The sequence below is a fragment of the Pelodiscus sinensis genome, chromosome 4, assembly GCF_052426305.1.
Source record: "Pelodiscus sinensis isolate ZL-2025 chromosome 4, ASM5242630v1, whole genome shotgun sequence".
Classification (NCBI taxonomy): Eukaryota; Metazoa; Chordata; order Testudines; family Trionychidae; genus Pelodiscus; species Pelodiscus sinensis.
The window spans coordinates 35,783,583-35,792,856 of NC_143055.1; the positions used below are offsets into that span (position 1 = coordinate 35,783,583).

Consider the following 9,274-nt stretch of genomic DNA (forward strand, 5'->3'; position numbering starts at 1 on the left):
TAAATCCTAACACTATCTCTTCTCTAGTCCTACGTTTGCAGAAATCTTTGCAGATCAGCCATACAGAAGAGAGAGGTGCAAGAGCAGATTTTCCAAAGCAGATGATCCACTAATGATACAAATTGTGGACCAGTGAAGACTGTAGAATCATGTTTCTCATCCACTTTACATACTATAAGGCTAAGGGAGTAGATCATTTGTGTCTCAAAAGCCTCATAATTTCTGTAGCTTCATTTCAAAACTATTAGCTAGGAGTGCACTCTAAAGAGCATACAACTCCTTTGAAGTTCAAAATAATGATCTTTTCATAACAAGATGATCTTTACAACAGGTAGCACATCTATGCTGCAAACATATTTGGCTAAAATATGGCACAACATTAATTTGCCTCCAGATATCACTGATATGATTTGGTTCCAAAGAACTCCAACCCATGTTTGCAAGTTTCATTTGAGCAGATGTTTGGGATAAAGACTGGAAAGAAAATATGAGAAATATGTGAAGACAGAAAGATAGGACAATCCACAATAAACAAGTGTCTTTGATCCTCAGAATGCTGAACAGTGCAGGAGAAGACTAACAAACTTCACAACAACATTTTCAGGTATAATTGCAAGGAAGACTAAAAATATTTTTTTTTCTGGTTTGTCATTCCACTACTATTGAGGAAATCTAAGGCCTGAAGTTCTGAGGGGAAAGGAGCTCTTTGCTCTTATCTAGTGGTGAACCGGGGGGAGAATTGTTCCTTAATTTGCATAAGATATTTATCCAGAATTCCAGATAGACAGTGCACAAGAGGAAGTAACACCTTTCCCCCATCTATTGCTGAACTAGGGAAGTATTACTATAGAGTGAACTTAATCTGCATAAACTTTCCTCCCAAAATTCCTCCAGTGAGACTTTGGGTGTCACCATAACTGTACACAAACTAAGAATTTATTGGGTAGTAGAAATGAAGCAAGAGATAGGAAAATGGTTCCTGTCTTGTTGCAAAGACTCTGTTCAATGGTTGTAGATACTAGTGAATCTCTTTCATTCAGTATTTTGTGATATTGAAAGGACTCATCAATACAAAATTAAACAGAGATGGCTTCTTGCTAAAATTGCAGAGGATGCTAGCTGAACTCTGGAGAGGCTTCTATTATCCTAACCACAAAATAAAGCTGAATTCTAAATTCCTGGAGCCTCAGGACAGCAGCTAACAGAACTTCCCAAAAAGCTGGAGGCAGGCTTGTCTGAGGGCACCTCAAGACTCTGGGGCTACACTAGCTGATGACAGCAATCAGTGAGCGGGTTTAATATACAAGGAAGAGGGAAGTGATGAGATAAAGAGATATTGCCTTATTAGCTGTTCCCCATGAAGTAGGGAAACAACTTGACAAACTGCTGTCTAATCACTGTGGGATAGTGTGTTTTACTTATTCATTTACACAGTTTGTTGTTGCGTTTTCCAAAGATGAACCCATTGGCTCCTTTCTCCTTTATAACATCTTCCTTGTTTCACACACAGTCTCAGCTCTGGTGTGTGGATGTTTTGCATATTAAGTGCCCCCTGTGAAAGTTTTTATTGATCCCCAACATTTTGGTTGGAAGCTCACAGTAATGGTATTTATTAATTTGAACTCAGTCCTTGCTACTGCTAGCAACACTTGCAGAAGGGTTCCACTTGTGTTTATGGGCCTGAGCTTGCTGTCTTAGAAGTGAACAGCAAAATTACTACCAATTTAAATGGGAGTAGAATCATGCCTTATAATGTACTATTATTATTTGTTATTTTTATGGGTCAAAGTCATCCACGATATAATCTCACTGGCTTCAAAAGGTGCATTTGGCCTTGTATATAGCTGACTGATATATTTACTGTTCTCCTATCTTTACTCACCATTGTTAATGTAAGTTACCATGTCATACAAGGAGAGGGGACATATCTGCAACATAATTTAGTTACCACTGAAGTTGACTTCAATAGGACTTTCTGTTAATGAGATTCTAACTGGCTACTAAATAGTTTAAACTTGTGCAGCATTTCCTCCAACTACTACTTAAGCCTCACTCTGGATTACTTAGAATAGAGGAGTGTGAGACTGTTGTAAACACAGCAAGGTGCTCTTTAGGGGTGCACTTGCTCACACAGCAGCTCATAAAGCCTTCTCTAACCTGTGGCTAGGGAATTTTAGGCAGTGAAGAATATAATTAGATTTTTTAAGAGGAATTGGCAGCCTATCTTGCTTTCTGAAGAAATTTAGCATGACAGTATATTGATTTATGGACTCTCTCACTTCCAGGGAGGCATATTTACCACTGAATGCTCAACATAATGTCAATCCTTCAAGCATTAGAGAAAGAATCCTCTGAAAAAAGGTTTTCATTTTGCAATAAAGTAGAATTGTTTTCAATAAAGCATGTCAGTGAACACCAAGCATTGAACCCTTACCCTTTTTGAAATGTGCCATTGAATGGGAAAAAACATAAAAATTAAAAAAAAAACCTATATATTTTAACCATGCTATAAACATATCTCTTACTGACAGAAAATTACAAATAATTTGAATAGATTAGAACATATGTGCTAGATTTGCACCTACTGCGTTGAAAGCATTTTGGATGAAACATATTACCTTTAAATCATTGGAGCTACACTGATTTATACCATCTTAGTATCTGTTCCCCTGGTTTTTTTTTAGAAACAAACTTAATCAAGCTGAAACATAGCTAACCTAAATCAATTTGCAGCGGTGCACTTTCAAAAAGAACAAAATGGAATTTTATATAAACTAGGACGAATGGCCCTGATTCATTTCAGTGTTACTCCAATGTTGAGCCACTCTAACTACACTGAAATAAAAAGGTTACACTGATGTAAAATGAGCACAGCACATTGGATGAGACCTGTTGTGTTAATTTAGATGGAATATATGTGCTAGACCTCTCCCCATCCATGCTGTAACAAACAAACAATTGGAAACCTTGTTTATTTTCTCTGAAGTGCAAATTATTCATGATATGAGGCCTATGCATTTTATATACGAACAAATAGAAACTGACATGTTAAAATTGTGGGGAATCTGCATTTGATAGAGTTGGTTCCAAACAAATGGGCATTGTCTCCAGCTGAGCTCAGTGCAGTGACTTAAGGGATAATCACTCCTGTTTGTAGCCTATGGTTAGCACAATAAATAGGTACTGAGATAATGATTAATAACTGAACCAAGGCTAAGACATTTAATCAATCTCAAAAGCCATTTACTGCAGCTAGGAAACTACAGAGATTGTTTTGGTTACAACAAAGTACAATATACAGAACAAAGTTTGTGAGGCTTTGCCCATCTCTCATGCTTTCCATTAACATTACTTTGAAAATAATGAGTCTGAGCACACAAAAAAACTGAGATGGGAAGAGAAAATTTCTGATTAAGCATTCAACTGTGATTCTAGAAAGTGAGTCACAGTGAGAGCTGGCCAATGAATTCCTGTTTTGCAGGGAAATCCAGAAATTCATTGTTCTGAAAAAGAATGAAAATTAGAACTCTCCTACAGAACATGAATTCTGTAGTTTTAACTCTTCATTTTGACCAGAGCCCAGGAAGCCCACCTGGCAGTTGAGGAAATATGGCAGCTTCTCATAGCCTCTGAGTTGTCAAGGGACTAAAAGCTCAGGCGCTTAGGGAGCTCAGGTTCCAGGGTAATCTGACTGGGAGGTTCCAGAGGAACCAGGAAACCTGAGAACTGGGAACCATTTTACAGGGGAAAATCACAATTTTCCTTTAGCCAAATTTCCCATCAGAAAAGTGTTCCAGTGGAAAACTCCTAACCAGCTCGCAGTATTGTCAACTCCTACTTTTTATCTTCACACATGTGATAGTTGATTCATTTTTTTTAAGTCCCAACTCCTGGAGTAATGGAATTATGTGAGAATCTCATCTTTAGTATTTTAGAATCCTAAGGGTGCATCTAGACTTGCCAGCTGTCTACACTGGCCACTTGAATTTGTGCAAGAGCACTGATGTTCTAATGTAAGAATTCAGTGCTTCTTGCGCAAATACTTTGATGCTCCTGCTCAGGGATAAGCCTTCTTGCACAAGAATACTTGTGCAAGAGGGCCAGTGTGGACAGGCACCGTAATTTTTTGCACAAGAAAGACCGATGGCTAAAATGGCCATCGGAGCTTTCTTGCACAAAAGCATGTCTAGACTGGCACAGATGCTTTTGCACAAAAGCACTTTTTGTGCAAAAGCATCCGTGCCAATCTAAACGCTCTTGTGCAGAAATACTTTTAACGGAAAAACTTTTCCGTTAAAAGTATTTCCACAAAATCATGCCAGTCTAGATGCAGCCTAAGTGTCTAGCTTTTGTAGTTGCAAAAGCACCTCTTGAAAATGTTAACGGGTGTACCCCAGAGGCACAACACCCAAAAGCCAACCCCAAGTAAAAAGACCTAGGGGAAGAACATTAAATACGATAGATGTATTCGTTTTGTTAGGCATTGTTGAAATTCTCCATAGGGTATTTAAGGAATATAGCTGAAGCAATCTCAGAACCATTAGCAATGAACACTGAGAAATCATGAAGAATGTGTAAGATTTCAGAGAAGTGGAGAAGGGCAAATACAGTCCTAGTCTTTAAAAAGAGGAACATGGAGTACCCAATAATTATAGACTGGTCAACTTGTCTTAGATACTTGGAAAGATACTAAAACAGATGATTAAACAATCAATTTGTAAACATCTACAGGATAATTGGGTAATAGGGAATAATTAGCACTGATTTATTAAGAATCAACAGTGTAAAAATAACCTAGTTGGTCACTAGTGGATTGCGGAGAGTGCTAGATGCAATATATCTTGATTTTTAGCAAGGCTTTTGACATAGTCCCACATGATGTTTTCATATACAAAGATGGGAAATATGATTTAGATGCATTTTCGATGGGGTGCACAATGGGTAGAAAGACTGTACTCAAAGAGTTATCATCAGTGAACCAGGTGGGTATATCTAGTGGGAGCCTAAAGAGTTCTGTCCTAGGTTGTCAGGAACTATTCAATATTTCCATTAATCATTTGGATAATAGAGGGGAGTGTAGTCAGAGTTGCAGCTTGACCTTTGACTCTAAGTGCCTCAATTGTCTTGTTAGTTTTGGACTTCTGTCCCTGTGAAGTGCTAAGTGACCTCGCGTTCCCAGTGAAGTCAATAAGAGTTGAGGTTATTCAGCACCTTGCATTTTTGGCCATCCAAACATATTTGTATTAGAGTGACCATACTAAAGTTCTGTTAAGCCTATCAGTATATACAAAATGCAGGACAATGTAGCACTTTAAAGACTAACAAGATGGTTTATTAGATGATGAGCTTTCGTGGGCCAGACCCACTTCCTCAGATCAAATAGTGGAAGAAAGTAGTCACAACCATATATACCAAAGGATACAATTAAAAAAAATGAACAAATATGAAAAGGACAAATCACATTGCAGAACAGAAGGGGGGTGCGGGGGGGGGGGGTGGGAAGGGGGAGGAAGGAAGGTAAGTGTCTGTGAATTGCTGATATTAAAGGTAGGGAGAGTGGGATGTTTGTGAGTTAATGGTATTACAGGTGATAATTGGGGAAACTGTCTTGGTAATGGGTGAGAAAGTTCAAGTCTTGTTAAGTCCTTGTTGACAAGTGTCGAATTTTAACATGAATGACAGTTCAGAGGATTCCCTTTCAAGTGCAGATGTAAAAGGTCTTTGTAGCAGAATGCAGGTGGCTAAGTCATTTAGAGAGTGTCCTTTCTGGTTAAAGTGGCAAGAAAATGTTTTCTCTTTGTGATCTTGTCTGATATCTGTTTTGTGGGCATTAATCCTTTGGCGAAGTGTCTGAGATGTTTGTCCAATGTACACAGCAGACGGACAATGTGAACTAGGTGTTTATCAGATCTGCTGTGTCTTCAGCGGGGTTAGGATTTAACCCAAAATACCATCAAATGTACAAAGAAAAACTGGAGGGGAGAAGACGGAAAGCATTTTTTCCTTCATCTTTTTTAGACATAGCCATATTATGGGTTATTTGTAACAACAGCAGGTACATATTCGAATGGAAATGTGAATTTTTAACCATGTTCCTTTAAACAACAGGTTAAACCTCTTTAGTCTGACATCTTTGGGACCTGATTGTTTCTGAACCAGACTACGGGACATCAATATTGAAACTGCCAGACTATGGGGATATCAATATTGTCTAGAGCATGACCATAATGTCCAAGGCTTACTGGACTCTTAAAAGACATTTAGGAGTAAATTAGAGCTAAATCACAGCACAGAACACTGAGAGTCAGGTCTGTTGGCTGTAAACAAACATTATGGGACCGCTGGAAACTTGATCGTACCCAGGATAAGTGGAAATCTGAATATCTAAAATCATGCCAAACCATGGATGTTACCACACCAGAGTGTGCCAGACTAGAGAGGTTCATTCTGTAAAAACTTATAAGGGCATGTCTACACCACAGGGATAACGCCAATATAAACTATGCAAATTGAGCTATATCAATTGTGTAGCTTAAGTCGAAATAGCTTATTTTGGCTTTTGGTGTTGTCTACACTGCAGGAAGACCGAGTTAGAGCACTCTTCCTCCAACTTCCCTTATTCCTTGTAAAATGAGGGTTACAGGCGTTGAAGTAAGAAGTCCTCCAGCTCGCCATTATTTTGACATTATGTCAAAATAACTGCTTTCTGTGTAGATGTGGACCATGTTATTTCAGTTAATCTGAAAGAACTCTGCTGTGTAGACATAACCTTTGTGTTCTGAAGCAAAAATAGTTTTCTGATAACACTATGTCAGCAGGCACAACCTAATGTCAACATTTCCAGTGACAACATTTTTTTTCAAAAGAAAACTTTTTAATAATTTGGTAGTTACTTGAAGTCATAGCCAATAGTTTTTTTTACTCACAAAAAGTAGCCAACAGGCAGAAAATTATTGTGGCATTCTGGCTTGTTAAAGCCAGTTGTCAGAACTACACATAGCTTCTTAAAGCCAGTTGTCCGAACTGCAGAAGAGCAGAGAGAATGCTCCTGGAAATGCATAGCTAGTAGGGAGAGCACCAAATGTGGAATCTGGAACACAATGTCTGTACATGCTGTATTTCTACAGCAGAAGGCAATAAAGCAGAATTTCAAGCACTGTATTGTGGGCAGAGTTAGATGTAGGAGGTAAGGCTTTGTTAGGCAAGGCCAGAGAAATTTCAGGGAAGTAGTCAACAGAGCAATAAAGGAGACCAACACAGCAGGGATCTCTGGAAAGTGGCCACTCCTATTTTCTGCAGAGAGAAAATCAGTCTGAGAGAAAAAGTCTCTACTGAGAGACAGGATGGGATAATATACAGTTTTGAAGTGCAAGACATGAGTATCTCAGCCATGATACTAATAATGTTCTGAGCTCAGTAACAAACTTCAGTTTTGTTGCTTTATGGCTGATGCATTACTATTACTAGATAACATGACAGATATCAGGAAAGTTATTTTAGCTTTACAAGGGACAATGAAGATTATGGAAAGGGAATAAAGCATTAATTGACACATGACAATTACAAATCTTTTGAAATAGGTTATATTTAAGATTTCTCCCAACAAAAAGGGTAATTATATAATTACCAATTACCTCTCCAATTTAACCATGGTGTGTCCCATCTGTGTCAAGTCTTTTCTTTCCTCCAAGGAAATTGTTCACTCCTGGATTTTGGAGATGAAGTCCTCACCTGACTGAGGTCAATGATAAAATTTTCATTGACTTCATAGTTTTCTGATCAGCACCAAGATGTTTAATTACATAAAATCATACATTAGGTTGAGTACCATATACACTAATACCATGGCAAGCTGCCAAAATGGTATGTGTTTCTTACATGGGCATATTTAGGTTGTGATATTATTTAATTTCCTAGGACCCAACACTGTGTTCAAACACATAAATGTTGATCCCTGCACCTGTTTGGAGCCCTGTTTACTTCAGTAGTGTTTACTTCAAAGCACAGGTGTGGGGATCTGATAGCAGAATTAGGAACCTAGTCCCTGTACATCTTAATTTCTGGTGTGATAATTGGCATCACCAACAATGGTTACTGAGGGGCAGAGACATCTAGGAAATCTTCTGAAGTCCTCCAAATTTTAGGGCAGCTGCTGGAAAGAAATATTTTCTGAAATCAACAGTATTACAAAATTGAGGGAACTGATTAAGTAAAAAAATCAATCTATTAATATTACTTAATTTTTGAAAAAGAAATTGAAGACAGATGTGCAATTTGCTAGATGATCTCATGATTTATAACTATTCCTCCCATAGAACCCTTTTTAAATGTCATAAATAAAATTACATCCTTTTCAGCAGGATTATTAAGTATATTTATGTCTATTGCAAAAGGTCAGAGCTCTTTAACATTCACTGTGTGGTAAATTTATGGATTATGTAAAAATGACTATTGCATATAAATCCTTCTTTAAAAACCTAAGAATGTTTTCCTAAAAACAGTCATAATTCTCACAAAGACATCTATGTCTTAAGCATGTTACTCTTTCAATTTCTCCACGTAGACTTCCTTCTTTATCTACAGTATTAAACATGAACATTATAGACTAAATCAATCCCATGAAACATTAATTCTGGCATTTCCCAATTTTTGACTTTGCAACTTGAACAATGTTAGGCTTTGGTGGGTAATTTCCTACATATTTAAAAACCAAATGGAAAAAACAAAAGTTCCATCCCATGCCCATCTTACCTTGATCCATCAAAGGACAATCAGCAGTCTGGAGCCTTTAGATGCACCACACTTGAGCTAAAAGTGGAATTGATACAATCTTCTACATGGACCAGCATTAGAAGGGAGTAAGACACTGTGCTCATAAGTTCTACAGATATTTATGACAGCAGAGGAATCTTGGGATTGATTCTAGGTTCTGGAAGTGTTTGTAATCTACCAGCACAAAGACTTTCATTCTCCCACCTTCTATTCCTGTCCTTTTCAAAGTATCTTGGACGCAGACCTATATTATGCCGTATGGTCCTATACAGTGTTATTGTAGCCATGTTAGTCCTAGAATATTAGAGAGATGAGGTTAGTGAGGACAAGGTTTTGGGGTTCATCAACAAAATTAAGCCAATAAAATATATTACCTCATCCATCTTTTCTCTCTGTCCCAGTCCTATGTCTTTCACACTGCTAGTTCTATATTTCTCACCTAATCATCATGGAAGTAGACTGGCATGTAGCTATTGTAATCGACTGTGCAAATCCAATATTT

The 9,274-nt window shown here is 37.8% G+C and overlaps 1 long non-coding RNA gene across 2 annotated transcripts in view; it reads right to left on the reverse strand.

Moving 5' to 3' along the window:
- LOC112543869 (uncharacterized) overlaps nt 1–9,060 on the reverse strand; it is a 114,242-nt gene extending 105,182 nt beyond the window's left edge. For both annotated transcript variants that reach the window (XR_012903897.2, XR_012903896.2), the window contains exons 1-2: nt 8,752–9,060; nt 7,635–7,735 (exon numbers count right to left, since the gene is read on the reverse strand). This is a non-coding gene — a long non-coding RNA (uncharacterized LOC112543869). The remainder of the gene's footprint in view (nt 1–7,634; nt 7,736–8,751) is intronic.
- Nucleotides 9,061–9,274: the final 214 nt, after the last annotated feature.